Source organism: Neolamprologus multifasciatus, chromosome 3 (assembly GCF_963576455.1).
Source record: "Neolamprologus multifasciatus chromosome 3, fNeoMul1.2, whole genome shotgun sequence".
NCBI classification, from domain to species: Eukaryota; Metazoa; Chordata; class Actinopteri; order Cichliformes; family Cichlidae; genus Neolamprologus; species Neolamprologus multifasciatus.
In genome coordinates, this window is record NC_140441.1 from 22,674,926 (window position 1) to 22,697,144 (window position 22,219).

The following is a 22,219-nucleotide window of genomic DNA, read 5'->3' on the forward strand; positions in this document are numbered from 1 at the left end:
CATTTTCAAACCATAAATTCAATTTCAAATTAGACTAATTCAAATTCATTTTTCAAAAGCATTTATTCAAGTTACAATTCAGATTCAATCTGAGCAATTCAAATTCAAATTTAACTTATTCAAATTCAGTTTCTGATGGCACAGATTTCTGCCCATATAACAACTTCATTTTAAAAATCCTGCTGCTATTCAAATTAGCCACACCGTGGGATGTAAGGAGCTCTCTGATTGGTTGGTCAGACACAGGCTATCTGCCCATACGGTTAAAAAATACATTTTTCCTGGCCAAAATATATTTCAAATATATGGTAAATATATTTTGTATTTGTGATGCTCCAAAAAAATATATTTTTGAAAGTGAAAATATATTTCTTTCAAACCAAATTACATTTCAAAAGATATTTGCGTTCAAGAAAATACATTTCCAACCTTTCAGTAGAATATATTTCAAAGTATCCCTTATTTAACCTCCTAGGACCTGGCGTCCACATATGTGGACGTCACATTTTGGGTTATTTAGACCAAAATACTCAATTTTGCTCTACAAGGGCCTGATATCCACTTCCGAGGACATTATACTGCTACTGTTCTATCAAAATTTTAAACACATGTCCTCATATGTGGCTCTTATTTTTCTTAAAAACAAAAATAAGGTAAAAAAAAAAAAATCTGGTAATTCTTTGTTTTTACATTCATCGGGCCCCAATATGCCCAAATATCAAAGAGAAATTAAAAATGCATGTCGTGGAAGAGTTCGGGTCTTAGGAGGTTAAAATGTATTTAGTGCAATAATAATAATAAAAGTAACAACATCTGCATCTAATCACATCTGCAAAAACAGTTGGATTCAAACAAAACAGAGTCAAAGGTCTAGCAAGAATTAGGTTATTTATTCATTTGCTTACAGTATTTCACATTACACAATATCAATTGACTTTGAAATTATTTGTCATTGATACAGTACACAAAATACAACAACTGCTATGTACACTTTAGTTTTTGACAATATATACAATATAGTACTTAAAGAAACAGTCCACTTTTTTTGGAAATAGGCTCATTCTCCATCTCCCTCCGAGTTAAAAAGTCTTTGGTCATTTTTCAAGGCGATGCTCACGGTCCCTTTGGATTCAATGATGTATGCTAAGCTATGTTAAAAGTGTTATCACCATACAAATCAACTGTATGGATTCCAAAGTGGTCAGACTCAACGTATTAACGCTGAGGGAGTGTTCCTTTAATGATGCAATATAATATAGCACTTAATGACTTAATGTAATGTATATCTGACGTTTTGCCATTTAATGTTTAATTATGTATGTTTTTTTTTATGAACTGGTTTAAAATCACTTCAGAAAAATACCACATGGCAGAAAATCATGTTTTCTCGTGTTTAACCTTATTTAAGGAATTCACACTGATTAATGCTTCTAAAAATGTAATTGACTTTTAGTTTTTCAGTGTGAATGATCAGACATTTGCATTTGATCTCTGCAGCAAGAATACCTGTCAGATGCCCAAGACGTTTTGATACTGGTTCAAAATAACTTTTTTATAATTTTGATCATCATCATTCAACATAACAGTGAATGAATTACGTTTGAGTACACGACTGTAATCTTCTGAGTGAAACACCTCGCCATTTGTAATGATTCGTTGAAAGTACTTTACTCTGCTCCTTTGTACCCCATAACGACTCAGTGCCATATAGTCATCCCTCCTAATTAATCGCACTTTAGGATGATTAAGTGCAGTGATACCATGTGTGCGAGTTACATCTTTTAACTGTTTAGGTCTTGTTAGAGATTCAAATATCTCCTTGCATTCATTTGAGGCATCTTTCAGTAAAGTCTGGCCATAAAATGGTAAGGCCTTCTGTAGCCAGAACATTTTTACAATCTGTAGCGCAACCCCTTGAGTGCTTTTGATCATGTCTAGTAGTTTAGCATTGTAAGACTCAAACACAAAGGCGGAATGAGCCCACAAAGGCCCCCAGTTAACTACACTCCTTGGTCAATGGAGGTAAAGATGGACATTATAAGACAGATTAGCTTCCCCATAGAATACCTCCATGTCTTTCACAAAATCTGTTAGAAGTGCCTCAGACTCAGTAATCTGCTCTCTAGTTATATTTTCGCCCAACAGAAGGGATAGTCCCTTGACTAGTTTAGACCAGTGATTCAGTAGTGGTTCTGGCAATACACCTTTTAGTACAGGTAAGCTATAATAAAAGAGCCACATATACCACTCATGGGCTTTCCAAAATTTCCTCAATGTGACAGACCTTGGCACACGAGGTACATTACATGGCGGTTTAATCTTTAAAAGCATTTCATCTAACAGTTTTGTAGACCTACCTATATACCAGTGCTTTTCATGGTTTTCACTCTTTAACCACAGCCCTGTTACAGTTCTTGCAACACCCAGAAGTACTGAATGCATATAGTCTGGGACAGACCCTTCGATAATATCAAAACTGGGAAGTCTACACAACATACTTGGCCCTTTAACACCCATAACAGCTTTACCAGACTGTAGCGCAGCTTCTACAAATTCATTAGTTTGTTCCTTATTGCGGAGCTGAATGTCCTTCTGAAAAGGATATACACGAGTGAATCCTCTGCCTTTTTCAACTACCTTTCCTTCATGAAGGCAGTAGGAGCATCCATATTCACCATTAAATTGTTTAAAATTTTGGATCAGAGGTCTGGCAACTGAGTCACTCATTAGAATTAGAGGGATTACTTTTGTATTGACAGAAACGCCTTTGTCATCTTCCCATGTGAAACCACTGTCCTGTAGGTCCACACACTCATCAGTGAAAGGTTTTAAGAAACTTCTCATGTGAGGCTTCTCATCCCCGAACCATAGTGCACAAAGGAGTACATTATCCTGTCTTGTTTTCAATGGCAATTCATTAATGGTGCAAAAAAAGGGGCCAAATACTACAAGGGGACTTGTTAAAAACTGGCACACCATCACAGCTAAATGTTAAGCTGAGGGTTTGAAGGGCCGTTTCTGAACCACTTAAAGCTTTCTGATACAAAAAACCATCACAAATGTCACTGAGAGAAGTAGATGTTTCTGTTTGCCTTCCTATTAATTCATCTGTAATTCCTGGCATTCTCAAGAGATTTTTGAGTTGATCTTCCAAGGAGAGGTATATGAAAAAGTTATTGGTAAACCTACTTGCTTTGTCATAGGTGCTGTTGCATTGAACACAATGAACTTGGTCCAGTTCAGCTGACATTATAGTACTACACTGTTCACACACATAACAGATTTTCATGATGTCTTTTGTATCATCAAAATAATAAATAATAAATAAAATTATTAGTTGTTGTTTCTTTCCCCCCCCCCTTTTTTTTTTTAAATATAACCGACGTCTGAGGCTATATATATATATATATATATATATATATATATATATATATATATATACCTGTTTTGTGTATATATATGTATGTATAAACCCCCCCCCCCCCCCCCCCCCAACATTTTGGGATCATTCCTTCATACAGAAGGTGGCTTTTACAGAGAGAGTTTTTTATTTCATTTCTTAGGCATACCCAACAGACCAACAAAACGATCTAAAGTTGAATCTAAAATGAAAAGAAACTTGAACATCTACAGCGTGTCATTAATCAGTTGAGAGAAGAGAACTCGAATCTAAAAAGAGAAAACGATAGGCTGAAAAATGAAATACTTGAAAGTAAGTACTGTACTATTACATGTTTTATGTGTGTGTTTACACTTGTCATATACAATAACTATCAAAACCTATTCACATTTAATTTCACTTTCACAGAAATCCCACCTCTCCTTCAGGCTACAGAGCATTTACTTACCAAGGTTAGAAACAAAGCACAGTTATCCTTCATTAATAATCACTAATTACAATGTTCCACATTTCCTTGCCTTTTTAATCATTTTAAGGCCTTTTGGAGTTTTTTTTTTTGGGTTGTTTAGCAGTAATGTTTGTGCCTATTTATTTCAGCCCATGAAAATGAATGCAGATCTTCCTGACGTAAGTAAAATCTAATTAATTTTTTTGTCATTATCATTAATTTTGTTGCTTTGTTGTTTTTGTGCAGTTTGCAATCATATAAACCTAACAAGCATCAGTCAGCAGTGTGCCTAACCTAAACAGATTCTTGCTTTATTCACATAATATGTAGTTATATGTACTTGTACATTGTACCTAGGGTTGCGGCTACTTGGCACCGCCCCATTGCTGTGACAGCCCTGATTGTACTTGTACACTGCATCGGAACAGGGAACAGTCTGCCACATTAATGTATTTTTAAATGACTTGTTTCTAATACATCAATTTTTCTCTTACAGATGTCAAAGTCTCAACCTGATTCTGCCCTCCCTCATCCTCCTAAAGTAAGTATTAGTTGTTGTGGTTTTTTACGCAGCGTCTGTGTCACGTGATATTATATCACATGCCAAGCATAACTATTGAAATAATAACTGTTTTATAACAGATTTTCCCAAACACTAGCTATGTTTGTTGTCATTCAGACCAGTACTACTGGTTAGACATTGCTTAATAAGGATTGTGTTTTTCAGCACGATATCTTATTTTTCACAGGAAAAAGGGGAAAAATTTGTAGATGGAAAACTCTCCAAATGTTCTTTGTGCATTTTGTTTTCTATTTGTTAGAATATTTACTATTTATTCAAGTTTTCTAAGGTATCTAATATTTTCATACCTAATATCCATGATCTAAATATTTTAAGAAATAGTCGTTTTTTTGTCAATTGAAAGTGTGTAGAGCTCGTAACAGGCCTACAAAACATGATTTTATGATTGATAAATACAAAAAATAAATACATTTCATTTCTCTGACATTCATCTGATATTCAGTTACAATTCACACCACAGCTACCTGCACATGCAAAGTACTATACTGTAAATTATTTTGCACAAATACCTGTACTATTACTAACACATTTACTATATTACTTTTAGCCTGTGGATTTAAATGCAGATGTCCTTAATGTAAGTTCTTATATCATGTTATTTTTATTGTTATTTATTTTATTTTACATTCAAATATCGCAAACTTCTTAGTTAAATAAGCTTGATTGCTAGTAGATAAAGAATAGTTCACCTGTAGTTCACCTAGTTGTGGGGCGATCGTGACTCAAGAGTTGGCAGTTCGTCTTGTAATCGTAAGGTTGCCGGTTCGAGCCCCGGCTTTGACAGTCTCGGTCGTTGTGTCCTTGCGCAAGATACTTCACCCGTTGCCTACTGGTGGTGGTCAGAGGGCCCGGTGGCGCCAGTGTCCGGCAGCCTCGCTTCTGTCAGTGCACCCCAGGGTGGCTGTGGCTACAATGTAGCTTGCCATCACCAGTGTGTGAATGGGTTGATGACTGAATGTGTAAAGCGCTTTGGGGTGCTTAGGGACTAGTAAAGCGCTATACAAATACAGGCCATTTACCATATAATTGATATTCCCGATTAATTTCTCATCTCTGATTTAATGCCTTTGTTTGTTTGCCTTTTTTTGACCATAACAAGACATTTTTGCAGGATATATATGGTGAATTTATATGCATAGATACAGTCGAAGTGCTTGACATATGCACAGAGCAGTAGATGGACTAGGAGGGAAATAATTACAATCATGATGTTGATTGGTGATGTCAGTATATATATTTTAGAGGAATGTTTTGTTTTTCACCCAAAATGAACTATATTGCTTCAGAAGAGATTTTTTACCTCACTGAATTCTTATATATTGTTGTGTTTTTTGCTTGCTTGTTTGTTTGTTTTTTTCTCCAGAACATGTATGCTGTACCTATTTACTTGAATTGTATAGATATATTTACGTCATCAAAATATGTCACATGACTTACAAGGTTTAGATTGTTGTGCAACATTGTCACATTCTGATATTTATTCAGTGGTTTTATGGTAGTCAATGCTATGTGTATGTTTTTTAATCTTTAAATATTCTCCTTTATAGGTGCCCAACTCTTCATGCAAAGCTTCTACGTCTGGGGATTCTAAAGTAAGTATTTTTGCTTCTGCTTTGTGCCACCGCGAAATGTCAATCTTTCTTATTAAAGTGTAAAGACTCAATCATCTAAGTTATTCTGAGTTCTTCCTTCTTTCATTTAGTTTACCAGTAATACTCTGTCTGTAACAACATTGTTGACTTTGTATGTATGTGTTTATTTATTTAAAGGGTTCCAGTGATGCTGAATATGTAAGTAATTTTGCTGAGAATTTAGGTAGGTGCATACTCAAATGTGTTTTTTAAAAACAATTTATATTGAAACACTCTTTTTATGTGATTGCAACCACAGGTGGAGATAGCACATGCTACAGGGGTAAAAATTCTGAAACATCAGTGGGCTACTGCTCTTCAGGCCCAAACACCCACTTCAATGGTGCGTGTTCTTCTGATGGCTGTCTTCCCACTGGAGGTTTTGATCCAGAGCAATTTAAAAGGTAAACAGCTTTGAAACTTAGTTCCAATGGTTAGCTAATAGTATTTTAAAAAGCCTACTTCTCTGTCACCAGTTTCTTTACCAAAAAGCATAATATTGTAGTTCAAATGTTTAGATGAACAAAGATCAGATTTTTGGAAATTTAACTAGTCAGATACTCAAATGTTAATGTTTTTTATAGGAGGACACAGCAAAACAGACATCGGCGCAGAGCGAAGAACTGCCCTTGATAAAGAAACCATGACAGCCATATATAGTAAGTGAAGACTGTGTATCTAAAATTGCATACTGCACAAGTAACTCACTTTGCAACAATAAAAATTGCACAGATAGGTGATGTTGCATTGAAGTGGTTGGACTCAGACAAAGAAGGTCAACAGATTGAATGCTGGAGAGTAAGGATAGATGACCAAAAGGGGGGTTAGTATTACTGTAATGTGAACTGGATAGACTTTCCATCGAAGGGAAAAAAAAAAGGTAAAATTATGTGTAAAATATATCTGTATCTCTATAAACGGAAATATCTGTTTGCTAAATGAAGCTGGCTAATTTAAATCATGTTTTTATTTTAACTCTGATAAAAGTACTAGAACTGTGACTTTTGTTTGTTACAGTGGCGGTAAGGAAGAGGTTCCCCAATGGATTGCAGTCAATTCAAAGCTGGGGGAACTCAGACTGTTGGAGAAGAAAAAAAAAGTTACATTTTAAGTATGTTTTATGTTCATACACACCCACATATATATATCTATATCTATATATATGTATATGTGTGTGTGTATTCCTCTGCTTGTTATTGATCAGTAAACATCTTTGAGTGATCACATCTTTATTGTGTTAATAGCAGTTCACATCAAATTCACAGTATCGTTACTTATAAGTGTTTGTTGCAGTTGCATTTTGTATAGCAAAATGTATATATATATATATATATATATATATATATGTGTGTGTGTGTGTGTGTGTGTATATATATATATATATATATATATATATATATATATATATATAATTTTTTTTTTAAATTATTTTACAATTTTTAAGAATGTTATGAGAATAAAGTTGTATAATGTATGTTCCTAGCTTGATTTATATGCTATGTTTGTTTTAGATATCAAATAAAGATTTTCAGTTGTTACATGTGAATGTGTTTTCTTCGACTGAAATATATGAAGGGTAAAATATATTTTTGAAAGATTTTTAATTAATTTTCAATTGTATTTTGAAATATATTTTGAAATATATTTCAAAATATACAAAAAATGGCCCAAAAATATATGCGCTAAAATACATTTCAAAATATATAAATATATTTTGAAATGTATTTTAGCGTATTTTAGCGCATATATTTTTTGGCCATTTTTTGTATATTTATTTATATATAAATATATGCGCTAAAATACATTTCAAAATATATAAATATATTTTGAAATGTATTTTAGCGCATATATTTTTTGGCCATTTTTTGTATATTTTGAAATATATTTCAAAATATATTTCAAAATATATTTTGTTACCGTATGGGTGCCAGCCTGGATTTTTCTAGCTCATAGCTTCACCCTGCTAAGAAGCGTGTGTGCTTGTACAAAGGCTGTTCAGCCTCGGGATTTACACTGGGCTCGACACGGATATGTGAAGAATGAAGGGACCCTGCAGCAACACGGAGAGGTCAGCCTCTGACTGAGTGCCTGTTTATGCAGTCTGACCACCTGTGAAGGTGTAACGTGCTAACATGGCTAACGCTAGTGTAGCCAGATGGGCTACTCGCCTTTCTTTTTCGCTCTCGCTCGCTCTCTCCTGCGCTCGCTCTCTTCGCCGCACAACTAGGTTAATTGGGAACCCACCTGCATATTGATTGCAGGGTGGCGTTAGCCCGTATAAAGCAAGCCGGTGTTTTTGTTGGATCATTCCTCCCGTGTATTCAGCGCAAAGCAGCAGTAAATGCTGGCCCACTGTGACGGACTGATCAGCAAGAGTCGATCATATGACAGCTACAGTTTGTTTTATTCTGGCGTTGCGGAGAGAGGTGCTCGTGTTATCCCCACCAGCGAGAGCCTCCGGTCCTGGGGGTTTGACTGCTGTATTCGCCTCTCCGTGGCAAATCGCCCAACCTAAACCGGAAGAGTGAAACGCCTTCCCAGCCGCTGTTGTGAGGACTCCTCCTCGGTGGAGCCTGCTGTCTTGTCTTGTCTTGTCTCGTCCTGTTTTGTTTTAGCTTGTCTTATCTTGTTTTTATTAAGTAGGCTTACCTTTTTCTAGTTCGCCTGGTTTTATTCTATTTTATCCTGGACTGTTGCTCGTACCCACGCTTCTGTGATCGGGCTGAAGCGACCCTCTGCCCGAGTGTCGTGCTGGGACTTTAAATCGCCTCGGTTGCCGGTCTCAGCCGGTGGGGAGCCAGACCGGCTTGCGATTGAGGATAATTACTACCAGCACGAGTGGTAGTTTCACCCGTGAGGTATAAGCCTTCCTGCGTGTGTGTGTGTGTGTGTTTCCTTTTATTAAAGTTATTAAAGTGTGTTTTAGTTTTTTATGATCTGTAGCGAGCCTGATGCTCAGTGTCCTTTTATTCTTTTAACATATTTTTCTGTGTTTTATTTCAGTGAACGGAGGACGTGCCAGTGGCCCTGGGACCTCAGGTGGTGGGTTGTTTTCACACTTTCTTTTGTACAGCACCGGGTGGGCTGCAGTGATTTTCTTTTTGTGTGATTTTCTTTTGGGTCCACGGCTGCTGGTAAGTCCAAGTTCCATGATTGTTTTATTTTCACTTTAGGACACTGTCAACAATGACGCTACAGCTTGGGTTTTAATATTTTATTTATTTTCACTATAAATAAGACTGTTTTAATATTGGAGCCAACCTGCCTCAGTGTGCATCCTTGAATCTGTGCGGCCTCCTTTTATTCCTTTTTATCTATTTTTCTTAACTATATTTCCTGGGGGTGAAATTCCCCTAGGTGGCGTTGTCATTTTATTACTTTTTATCTAACCCCGCCAACCACTTGGTCACATACTTGGCGTTGGTCGACAGGATGCACATTTGAGGTAGACGTTTGGTCTTGTAAATTTTATTTTTGCAAAGATCACAGTTCGCCTGTTTGAAGACTCTATTTGTTTTCGAGTGTGATTATAGACAAGACAGCAGTATCCAGGTTTAGGAGGAAGAGTAATAGGGTTTTAGCACCTTGCTGATTTAATTTTCCTTTTTTTTGGTCAAAATTTATTATGGAGGAAGAATTGCAGCAACTTAGAGACTTGGCTGTGCAGTTAAAGGCAGATAATGAGCAATTGCGCCGGGATAGGGGCGCTGTGCTGGAGTCTGGTGGTGGTGCTGCGTCAGCCTCCTTCGCACCAGCTGGTTGCATACCAAACGTTGGTAGCCAGGCCGCCGTTACCGAGCGTTTGGTGGTGGTGCCTAGGGACCGTAAATGTCCCATGTTCAATGGCAGAACGGGCATCAATATAGCTGAATGGGTCGAAGAGGTTCAAGCGTGCATGCGTGCCCGGCACCTGTCTGTTGCTGATCAAGCGTTCTTTATTTTTGACCATTTAGAGGGAGAAGCAAGGGAGGAGATCAAATTTTGCCCTAATTTAGAGCGAGGGGATCCTGCTCGGGTGTTGACCATTTTAAAGGAAGTGTATGGTAATGCGCAGTCCTATGTCACTCTGCAGCAGGCTTTCTTTTCAAGGAGACAGCGGGAGGGAGAGACTTTGCAGGAGTTTTCCTTAGCACTACTAATGGCTCTGATGGAGCAAGTAAGACAAAGTGCACCTGATGGCATGCGTAATGCAGAGGTGTTGCTCCGAGACCAGTTTGTAGAACATGTTGTTGACAGTGCTCTCCGCAGAGAGCTTAAACAATATGTTCGCCGTGTGCCTACTGCCACCTTGTTAGAGGTGCGCGGGGAAGCAATTAGATGGGAAAGAGAAGGGTTTTCAGGTGGTGTTCGCGACCGTGGCTATTCCCACCCATCAGCGTATGGTTTCCAGTGTGGGGTGCACACTAGCCCTAGGTTCGCTCCTGTTGGTACACCCGAGTCCGAGTGGCGTGAGCTAAAGGAACTCCTAAAGCGCCAACAAGAGCCGTTAAATCAGCTCACTGAGATAGTGGTTTCTTTACAGAACCCCCGAAGAGGTGTTCGGCCTTCACGGGCTGGCTCGGTGATTTGTCGCCGGTGTCAGCAGCCAGGACACTTTGCTAGGAAGTGCACTGGGGAGCGGGCTTCACGCCGCCCCAGAGCAGGTTCTGATTCAGGCCCTCCTTATACCACTGTTGGCAACTGTCTTCCCGCTACCCAGTCGGAAAACTAAAGCCCTCTGAGCTGCAGAGTCACAGTTCAGGTGGGGAGTTCACTGGCTCACAGAAAGATAGGATTGGCAGGCTAATTTCGTTGTGTCCAAAGATAGATGTGCTGATTAGTGGGGTGACTGTCCCTTGTTTGGTGGATACTGGGTCCATGGTTTCCACCATCACAGAAAGTTTCTTTTTGGCACATTTTGCCCCTTAGGGACAAGAATGCCTTCAGTCATGCCATTGGTTACAGCTTTGGGCTGCCAATGGGCTTGCCATCCCTTACATTGGCTATTTGGAGCTCAGTGTACTCCTGTGTGGCAAGGAAATGCCCTCTTGTGGGATCCTTATAGTGAAGGACCCTCCTGGTGCCACGCCCTCTGTTCCTGGTATTTTAGGAATGAATGTAATCCACCGCTGTTATCAAGAGCTGTTTGGGGCTTTCGGTGGCTCCTTGTTTAATTCTCCTTCTGTGTCACAGGCACCGAGACCAGTTTTGGAGGCCTTACGTCAGTGTCACCAGTCTGCAGCCCAAGCCCCAGAGGACCCTGTCGGTACCGTTAAGGTACAGGGCCCGCGGGCTGTGCGAATACCTGGTAGCGTCATGCAGCTGGTGGCTACCACCTGTTTTCAGCAGTTGTTAGGTCAGGCTGTGCTTTTTGAGCCTTCTGAGTCCGGGTTGCCAGTTGGGTTGCTGGCCTCTCCATGTTTGGTCCAGGTGGATAAGGGCGTTGCCTACATCCCAGTCACCAATGTGGTGACAGCTGAAGCTGTTCTCCACCCACGGACCCGGTTGGGAGTGATAAGCAAAGCTACTGTTGTTAGCCTCCCTGCTGGTGTTAGCGAGGAACACTCTTTTCCCGTTACCGTTTCCTCCCATACCACCAGCAGCCCTGCTCAAGAGATGGTGGATGCAATTGACCTGTCTGCTCTCGCTGACCCAGAGCAACATGAGGTACGGTTACTTTTGCAGAAGTACCGCTCTGTTTTCTCCACTTATGAGGGAGACTTGGGCTGCACAAACCTCATTTCACACGATATACCTCTGCTTGATGACGCACCCGTCCGGCAGAGGTACAGGCAAATTCCTCCTTCTGATTATGAGGCTGTCAGGGCCCATATCAACCATCTACTGGAGGCCCAGGTAATTCGGGAGAGTAGCAGTCCTTATGCCTCTCCCATTCTGTTGGTCCGCAAGAAGGATGGAAGTCTCCATCTGTGCGTTGACTACCGTTTGCTGAATAGCAAAACGAGGAAGGACGCCTTCCCTTTACCTCGCATTGAGGAAAGTCTGGATGCCCTTGCTGGCGCACGCTGGTTTTCTACCTATTACCGCCGGTAATAGCTGGTTTCGCCAGCTATTACCGGCGCTTTGTGGAGGGGTTTGCCACATTGGCGGCTCCCTTGCATCAAGTGGTGGCTAAATTGGCTGGCACCAAGACAAAGAAGGGCTCGGGACAGAGTTTGAGTGCTATTTGGACACCTCAGTGTGAGGAGAGCTTTGAGGCCCTGAAAGCAAAGCTTGTGTCTGCACCTGTGCTGGCATATGCTGACTTTACGCGCCCATTTATCTTGGAGATTGACGCCAGCCACAGTGGTTTGGGTGCAGTTCTCTCCCAAGATGTAGAAGGTGTTGTTAGGCCAGTGGCTTATGCTAGTCGAGGTCTTCGGCCACATGAGCGCAACATGGACAATTACAGCTCCATGAAGCTGGAGTTTCTTGCGCTCAAGTGGGCCATGGCCGAGAAGTTCCGGGAGTACCTGCTGGGGCAGAAGTGTGTGGTTTACACTGATAACAATCCACTCAGTTACCTCTCTTCAGCTAAGCTGGGTGCCACCGAGCAGCGGTGGGCCTCCCAGCTGGCGGCATTAGATTTTGAGATCAAGTATCGCTCAGGCCGCAGTAATAGGAACGCTGATGCTCTCTCTCGACAGTATGAGACGAGCTCCAGCTTGGCCGAGGGTGTGTTGCCTGGGACTCCTGTCCCAACTTCACTTCAGCAGGCTCAGTGTCCAGCAGTTTTGCCCTCCGTTACTCAGTTGGAGATTGGGGCCTTTCCATCTCACTCTCTGGGGGATATTCGTGCTTTGCAGGAGGCTGACCCCCTCCTCAAGGATTTCTTGGTATACTGGAGGAGGCACACCCCGCCCTCTTCGGAGGAAAGGAGTCAGGTCCCCAAACCCGTCATGGTTCTGATGCGTCAGTGGGATCGTCTGGTGGAGGGGATGGCATCCTTTATCGCCGTATTTTGCGTCCGGGTGGAGGTGAGGAAGCCCTCCAACTTGTTCTTCCAGAGGCTCTGAAGCCTGAGACCTTGAGGCAGTTGCACCAGGACCATGGGCACCAAGGTATTGAGCGTACCACTGAACTGGTCAGGCAGCGTTGCTATTGGCCCGGGATGTCCTCTGACATCAAGCAATGGATTCAGCGTTGTGAACGCTGTCAGGTCGCAAAGGACTCAGAGTTGGGGTCTCATAGTTACACCTGTTGGCGTCTAGGCCAAATGAAATCCTGGCCATAGACTTCACGGTGTTGGAACCTTCCCGTGGTGGAGTTGAAAACGTCTTGGTTATGACAGACGTTTTTAGCAAATACACTGTTGCAGTCTCTACCCGGGACCAGCGGGCCTCTACTGTGGCCCAGGCCCTGTTAACAGAGTGGTTTTTTAAGTTTGGCGTTCCTAGCCGCCTCCACTCTGACCAGGGTAGAAACTTTGAGAGTTTGGTGATGCAACAGCTATGCGAGTTGTATCAGGTAGCCAAGTCCCGTACAACCCCTTACCACCCAGCGGGTAATGGGCAGTGTGAACGGTTTAACCGAACCCTCCATAACCTCCTCCGGACCCTGCCATCATCTCGGAAACGCGACTGGGCCGCATGCTTACCGCATGTGCTCTTTTGCTATAACAGCACGCCGCATCAGGGCACTGGAGAGTCGCTGTTTTTCCTGATGTTTGGCAGGGTCCTAGGCTGCCTATTGATTTCCTTCTAGGCCGCGTTCAGGACCCAGTGCCTGGAGAGGTACAGGACTGGGTGGCCGAGCACCAAGCCAGGCTAATGGTGGCGTTCGAGGGAGCTCGGGCACGGTTGTCGCTGGCCGCTGACCGTCGCAAGGAGCGGCATGACCAGAGAGTCCACCCTGTTCCTTTAAAGGTCGGTCAGCCGGTCTTCGAGATCACAGCGCCCGGGGCCGGCACAAGATCCAGGACCTGTGGAGCTCTGTGGTCTATCAGGTGTTGAGGGCACCCCAAGAGAATGGGACTGTTTATACCATTGCCCCCGTGGGAGACTTGGAGAAGGTTCGACATGTCCATCGTGACATGTTGAAGGCACAGGTCAGCCTAGGGCCTCCTACACCTGGTCCACAGGTTCCACCCCCACCTGTGCCTGCTGACTCAGAGCAGACCTCTCTGAGTGACGACGAGTTGTGGCTCCTTGTCCCTGAGGAGTTCCTGTAGCACCTGTGGCGTCACTTTTCGATGCCTCTCGAGTTCCATTGGTGGAGCTCAGGTCTACTCCCAGTGTGATTGTAGCACCCCCGACCTCTGCTTCCCTAGGTTCTTCCTCAGGCTCTGTTGAACAGTCTGAGGTGAGTGGGCCACACTTGCGGAGAACAGCACGTTCGACAGCTGGTCAGCACTCAAATGTTCATCACTTGCCACGTCCTGTTGAATCTGCACCAGTCGCTAATGCTCAGCTTGCCGTATTCAGGCCATGGTGTTAGGTTCCTTGAGTTATTGTCGGGGCGCCAATACAAAAAGGGGGGGTAGATGTAGCCAGATGGGCTACTTGCCTTTCTTTTTCTCTCTCGCTCGCTCTCTCCTGCACTCGCTCTCTCCTGCGCTCGCTCTCTTCGCCGCGCAACTAGGTTAATTGGGAACCCACCTGCATATTGATTGCAGGGTGGCGTTAGCCCGTATAAAGCAAGCCGGTGTTTTTGTTGGATCATTCCTCCCGTGCATTCGGTGCAAAGCAGCAGTAAATGCTGGCCCACTGCGACGGACTGATCAGCAAGAGTCGATCATTTGACAGCTACAGCGCGGCAGTTTGTTTTATTCCGGCGTTGCGGAGAGAGGTGCTCGTGTTATCCCCACCAGTGAGAGTATAGCGCCTCCGGTCCTGGGGGTTTGACTGCTGTATTCGCCTCTCTGTGTCAAATCGCCCAACCTAAACCGGAAGAGTGAAACGCCTTCCCAGCCGCTGTTGTGAGGACTCCTCCTCGGTGGAGCCTGCTGTCTTGTCTTGTCTCGTCCTGTTTTGTTTTAGCTTGTCTTATCTTGTTTTTATTAAGTAGGCTTACCTTTTTCTGGTTCGCCTGGTTTTATTCTATTTTATCCTGGACTGTTGCTCGTACCCACGCTTCTGTGATCGGGCTGAAGCGACCCTCTGCCCGAGTGTCGTGCTGGGACTTTAAATCGCCTCGGTTGCCGGTCTCAGCCGGTTGGGAGCCAGACCGGCTTGCGATTGAGGATAATTACTACCAGCACGAGTGGTAGTTTGACCCGTGGGGTATAAGCCTTCCTGCGCGCGTGTGTGTGTGTGTGTTTCCTTTTATTAAAGTTATTAAAGTGTGTTTTAGTTTTTATGATGTGTAGCGAGCCTGACGCTCAGTGTCCTTTTATTCTTTTAACATATTTTTCTGTGTTTTATTTCAGTGAACGGAGGACGTGCCAATGGCCCTGGGACCTCAGGTGGTGGGTCGTTTTCACACTTTCTTTTGTACAGCACCGGGTTTAGGACACTGTCAACAATGACGCTACATCTTGGGTTTTAATATTTTATTTATTTTTACTATAAATAAAACAGTTTTAATATTGGAGCCAACCTGCCTCAGTGTGCATCCTTGAATCTGTGCGGCCTCCTTTTATTCCTTTTTATCTATTTTTCTTAAATATATTTCCTGGGGGTGAAATTCCCCTAAGTGGCGTTGTCATTTTATTACTTTTTATCTAACCCCACCGACCACTTGGTCACACTAGCATCACCGCATGTTGCCCCGTTATTTTAAGCTCATTTTAGCTTATGAACATTTTACGTCGCAGCTGTACGAGCTAGCTACGTGTTTTGTAAGCTGCTGTTCTCTTCACAAATAAAGCTGGAAGCAGCTCAGACTATTACAACCAGCACTGAGGCCCGTTACATTTATACAGCGTTAGAGCAATGGCTACAGCCTTTAAACTAGCGATTAAAATGCTGACAGTAAACTCGTCAGTCCAGATGTTACCACATTACTTTGTGATACTTAAGAGTTAAAACAACTGAGACAGGCTGATTAAAGTAACAGCTGTCAGTTCTCTCATTCCTTATATCAAGACTGGAGATCACACTACTGATTTCAGCTCATTTAATATGTGAGTGCACAGATTCTCAACTGGACATGAATGATGATCAAAGGTTGTATATATGATGAAGTCATCAAATCACAGCCTCTAACACAGTGCGCTGAATCTTAGCTTTGAATGTCCAGTATATTCTAATCAGTGCAATGTAAGCATTCACTGAACCTACAGTATCTACACCTGTGTGGCAAATGTGTGGTAAAGACACAGATAATGAAATTTAATTATTAATATAATATACATCATGAAAAATGAAAGCTGAAATTGATTCAGTTTAGTACTTTTCTCTGTATGCTCTGTGATTATAAAGGCCTTAAATCCTGTGATATATACTGTAAATGATTTTCACAGAGGTCTTAAAGTACTTAAATCACTGCTGATAGTCTGGTTGTTTATATTTTCACATTTTTGTGTCTGTAGGGCTGTTTGATGACAATTTGGACTCTTCTGGGAGATGAGGACACACCCACACCTGTTCCATACTGCAGCCATTGATGGTGTTACAGCTCTGAGTCAGCTTTGGGCCATCAGACGCACACACTGGAAAACCAGCACCTGGACTTCATGCATAAATGAACTGAAATCAGTAGTGTGATCTCCAGTCTTTATATGCTGAATGAGAGAACTGAAAGCTGTTATTTTAATCAGCCTGTCTCAGTTGTTTTAACTCACAAGTATCACAAAGTAATGTGGTAACATCTGGACTGACGAGTTTACTGTCAGCATTTTAATTGCTAGTTTAAAGGCTGTAGGCTGCAGCCGTTGCTCTTACACTGTATAAATGTAACGGGCCTCAGTGCTGGTTCTAATAGTCTGAGCTGCTTCCAGCTTTATTTGTGAAGAGCACAGCAGCTTGCAAAACACGTAGCTAGCTTGTACAGCTGCAACGTAAAACTTTCATAAGGTAAGATGACCTTAAAATAACGGGGCTACGTGTGGTGATGCTAGCGTTAGCCACGTTAGCACGTTACCTTCACAGGTGGTCAGACTTTGTAAACAGGCACTCAGTCAGAGGTTGGGCTCTCCGTTTCGCTGCAGGGTCCCTTCATTCTTCACATATCCGTGTCGAGCCGAGTGTAAATCCAAATCACACCGCAATAGTTCTGCGCCCCCAGGGGGCGGGCCCCACACTTTGGGAAGGTCTGCTTTAGAAGATCATTTGCAAGAAATTTAGAAGTGATCTTTAACAGCAATTTAACATTTGATAAACAGATAAATAACATAATCAAGACCAGCTTCTCTCAGCTCCTGGTATACTCCTGCAATATCTTTGAGGTTTGCAAACCAAATTCTCATAGTTTTTGGTTCAAGGTTCAGATTGAAGCACAGAGGAGACCGGGCATTTGCTGTGACTGCTCCTAAATTGTGGAACACTTTGCCTCTGCATATCAGGACCTCCCCAACACTGGATACTTTTATAACCCATTTAAAGACCCATTTTTATTCTCTAGCTTTTAAATCAGTATGAGTCTGTTAGCATTGTTTTTATTATCTTATCATTCTATGATTTTATTGCCTTCTGACTTTATCCTATTCTTTATGTCTTCTGCCTTGACTATTTTTATTGTACAGTACTTTGGTCAACAGTTGTTGTTATATAAATAAACTTGAACTTGGACTTGAACTTTAACTAGCGCTTCTTGAAGTTTGAGTATGAGGGCAAAATATTTAAGTTCTGGGTTCTGCCCTTCTGCATTTTATTTCCTGCTTTCCTGTACATTTACTTAATGCATGGATTCTGTCCTTGAACCAATTAGGTTTTGAGGCCTCAGAATTTTTAATTATGGTAAATGGCCTGCATTTGTATAGCAGGTTTTCTAGTCCTTAAGGACCCCATTCAGTCATTCACCCATTCACACACACATTCACACACTGGCGATGGCAAGCTACATTGTAGCCACAGCTTGTGCTAGCTTATGTGGTTGCAGTGGTACCGGGATTTAAAAATAGTTATGCAAAACGGAGCGTACCCGCTCCGACCGGCTTAGGGTTAAAAAGCAGCTGAAGACATCTCCCCTTTTAAGGATGGTGCTGGGACCCAAGGCTATGACACACTCTGTGTCTATAATCAATAAAATGCAGTGCAAGGTCCAGCGCCATGTGTTTGGGTCCTCATTTGTGTCACACACAGAAATGGTTGGTTCTCAATATTTATTTACTTCAAATAAGTAAATGAGTATGAGTATGAGTAAATAAATGAGTATAACTCGTGATGTCTCTTAGTCTTTATACAGCTCTGTTAAATAACATGTTGTTACTGCTGATGCGTCACAAAGATCAGGTGTACTGCAAACTGAAACTATGCTTCATGAGATGACCAGTTTTTCTAGTTTGGTGATGAAAACTTCCACAGAAAAAATGTTTCTTTGGGTGACAACACCCTGCATAATTAAAAGTACCTCTGATTCTCAGACTGTAAACCCAAAGACGTTGGCAGAACTTAAAATGAATTAAGGCAACTGATTGCTATAATTCTTTTTAAGCTGATGAAATTAAAAGCTGGAACTTACTAGACCTCCAAAATTTTGATTGCATTTGACTTTTAACATTTAACTAAAACAAAAATACAATGTTTAATGATTAAAAGAAAAAAATGATAGTGCTGGGACCTAACTATAATCAATAAATATCTGTGAAGGTGTCAGGCGTGGTGTGGAGGCGAGGAAGAAGGAACCCAAACGCAGGACTCACAGGTAGGTGAAGACTGGTGTTTATTGTGATGGTGTGAGCAAACAGAACAGAGGTAGGAAATGGCTGGCTGGCTGGCTGGCTGGACGACTGACTGACTGACTGAATGAATGAATGAAGGAAGGACGAACGGACTGAGTGGCTGGCTGGCTGGCTGGCGGAAACGACGACATAACATCAATGACACGACAAAGAACTGGTGAAACCGAGGAACTTAAATACACAGGTTGAATGATGACAATGATTGGAAACAGGTGAGTACAGGGCTGAACATAATCTGACTAATGACATGAGAGACAAGCTGACATGGGGAAAAAAAACAGGAAGTGAAAACATTGATGTGGGAAAACTGAAAACACTGGGTCACCGACCCAGGAACCCTGACAGTACCCCCCCTTCAAAGGCCGGCACCCGACGGCCAAAAGAGAAAAAGACCAGAACAGGACGGGCGGAGGGGGCCCAGGACGGAGGGACGGAGTCCACAGAGAGACAGTTCAGGTGGGCGGCCACGAGGCCGGCGGCCGAGGCGAGACAGTTCAGAACCAGAAGATAGAGACAAGACGGCAGCGGCCGCTGAGCTGGTCCGGTGGGCGGCCGCGAGGAAGGCGGCAGGCCGCGAGGAAGACGTCGGCGGCCGCTGAGCTGGTCCGGTGGGCGGCCGCGAGGAAGGCGGCGGCGGCCGCGAGGAAGGCGGCGGCGGCCGCTGAGCAGGTCTGGTGGGCGGCCGCTGAGCAGCTCCATTGGGCGGCCGCGAGGAAGGCGGCGGCGGCTGCTGAGCAGGTCCGGTGGGTGGCCGCGCCGGCAGCCGCAGGACCAGGCGAAGCAGAGGCTGACGCTGAGGCTGAGGCTGGTCCAGGCGAAGCAGAAGCTGAAGCAGAGTCTGGCCCAGGCGAAGCAGAAGCTGAAGCCGAGTCTGGCCCAGGCGAAGCAGAAGCTGAGGCTGAGTCTGAGTCTGGACCAGGCGACGGCACGGGAGCCAGGGGTGACGGAGCCACAGCTTTAGGGCCAGCGGGCGCGGAGGCCCCTGTTTGGAGACAGGCAGGGCCAGCGGGCACAGAGGCCCCTGGCTGGAGACAGGCAGGGCCAGCGGGCGCGGAGGCCCGTGGCTGGAGACAGGCCGGGCCAGCGGGTGCGGAGGCCCCTGGCTGGAGAGCAGGAGGGCTCACAGCTGGCTCTGGGTGCTGTGGCTGCAGGTCCGGGAACTGAACAGGGTGGTGGATGAGTGACTGAACTGACTGGACTGACTGGACGGGAGGCGACTGGACTGACTGGACGGGAGGCGACTGGAGAACAGGACACTGAGCTACAGGGGACGACTGGACTGACTGGACTACAGACTGGAGGACAGGAGGAGACTGGAGGACAGGAGGAGACTGGAGGACAGGAGGAGACTGGACTACAGGGGACTGGAGTGGAAGCTGAACAGCAGGTGAGAGAACTGACTGGACTGAGGAGGCTAATGGATGAGCTACAGACTGAGCTAGCGAAGGAGATAGAGCTACAGCCCGGGCTAGTAAAGCTGGTGCCTGAGCAGGGGACAGGTCAGCTAATCTAACTAGGGACAGTGCGAGGGCGTGAAAGGCTGGGTCAGGAGGTGGAGGAAGTGGTGAAGTAGCAGGTGGACTGGTTAGCTCTTCCAAGCCTCCAGGGAGGTCAGGCTGGGTTGAGGCTGCCCTCAGCCTGGGCGCTGGGACAGGCACGGGAGGTGGCTGGACACCAGTCACCCCCACCCTGGAAACAAGAGCGGATGTGGAGGTGGACCGCGTCGCAGCTGCCTTCCTCCTGGGAGCTGGCACTGGTGTGGGTGTAGGCCTACTGATAGGGGTGGAAATCGCGACTGGGTGTGTGATACAGGCCGGTTTATTGGGGATGGTTCTGGTTTTTCTGCCACCACTATTTACAGTCTTTGGAGGAGCAGAGCAGAAAAACTCCTCCCAGTCTACATCGTCGTCTAGAAGGGAAACTCCCCATGAATCGGAGATGAGTCCATTAGTTAATCTGGGTGAAGAGTCAAATGAGGAGGGTGGAAAACAGTTACCGGAACTCACCACCGGGAGTTGTTGAAAATAGTCCGTGTTATGGCGGCGTGTGCCCCGCTTTCTCCGGGAAGAGGAAGCGGGCGGGGTACACAGCCGAGCCTCTGGCGCGGGAGACTCTGTTGAGCCGAGGTGGGAGGCATAGCCGCTGTGCCGTGGCGAAGTGGAGGGTCCGGCGAATGAGGCAGGTGACATGTGAGCGAGGAGCGGATACGCGAGAGGGGGAGCCGCCGAAGCGCGGCGCGAAACGCCCACTCTCCGCGGCAGATGCTCCGGTGCATGGGAGGTAGCAGGTGGGTGAACGCGGCGTCTCCGAGGCCCGCCCAGAGCCAAGCGAGTGCCCTCGAAGACGTGCTCTCGCTCCGCGAAGAGCCGCTGTCTCTCCTTGAGCTTTTCCGCCCACAAGGAGAGCGCTGCCTCCTGCCGCTCAAAAAGGTCCGAGTCCGCTGGGTTCCAGTCGTGTCTTCGTGGCACGGGTCGTGTCATTCTGTCAGGCGTGGTGTGGAGGCGAGGAAGAAGGAACCCAAATGCAGGACTCACAGGTAGGTGAAGACTGGTGTTTATTGTGATGGCGTGAGCAAACAGAACAGAGGTAGAAAATGGCTGGCTGGCTGGACGACTGACTGACTGACTGAATGAATGAATGAAGGAAGGACGAACGGACTGAGTGGCTGGCTGGCTGGCTGGCTGGCGGAAACGACGACATAACATCAATGACACGACAAAGAACTGGTGAAACCGAGGAACTTAAATACACAGGTTGAATGATGACAATGATTGGAAACAGGTGAGTACAGGGCTGAACATAATCTGACTAATGACACGAGAGACAAGCTGACATGGGGAAAAAACAGGAAGTGAAAACATTGATGTGGGAAAACTGAAAACACTGGGTCACCGACCCAGGAACCCTGACAGAAGGTTCTCAGTCATCCAGGTCATTGTAGTCAAAGGAGCTTGCAAAGAAAAGCGTCTGGACTTCTTTAAGTTGCTTGAAACTTAATGAAGTCCAGATGCTTTTCTTTGCAAGCTCCTTTGACTATAATCAATAAAATGCAGTGCAAGGTCCAGCGCCATGTGTTTGGGTCCTCATTTGTGTCACACATAGAAATGGTTGGTTCTCAATATTTATTTACTTCAAATTAAGTTAATCTGATGCATGATTGAATCAGAGTATAACTCGTGATGTCTCTTAGTCTTTATACAGCTCTGTTAAATAACATGTTGTTACTGCTGATGCGTCACAAAGATCAGGTGTACTGCAAACTGAAACTATGCTTCATGAAATGACCAGTTTTTCTAGTTTGGTGATGGAAACTTCCACGGAAAAAATGTTTCCTTGGGTGACAACACCCTGCATAATTAAAAGTACCTCTGATTCTCAGACTGTAAACCCAAAGACG

General features: G+C 44.2%; 3 long non-coding RNA genes across 3 annotated transcripts in view; 2 read left to right on the forward strand and 1 right to left on the reverse strand.

Annotated features, from left to right (window-relative positions):
* LOC146522036 (uncharacterized) overlaps positions 1–22,219 on the reverse strand; it is a 196,608-nt gene that overhangs the window by 75,994 nt on the left and 98,395 nt on the right. The window lies entirely within an intron of this gene.
* On the forward strand, positions 3,614–4,391 carry LOC146522041 (uncharacterized). Its single transcript, XR_014870913.1, has 4 exons — positions 3,614–3,712; positions 3,809–3,852; positions 3,998–4,027; positions 4,345–4,391. It is a non-coding gene; the product is annotated as an uncharacterized LOC146522041 (long non-coding RNA).
* On the forward strand, positions 5,969–6,606 carry LOC146522042 (uncharacterized). The gene is made up of 3 exons (XR_014870307.1): positions 5,969–6,023; positions 6,201–6,221; positions 6,322–6,606. It is a non-coding gene; the product is annotated as an uncharacterized LOC146522042 (long non-coding RNA).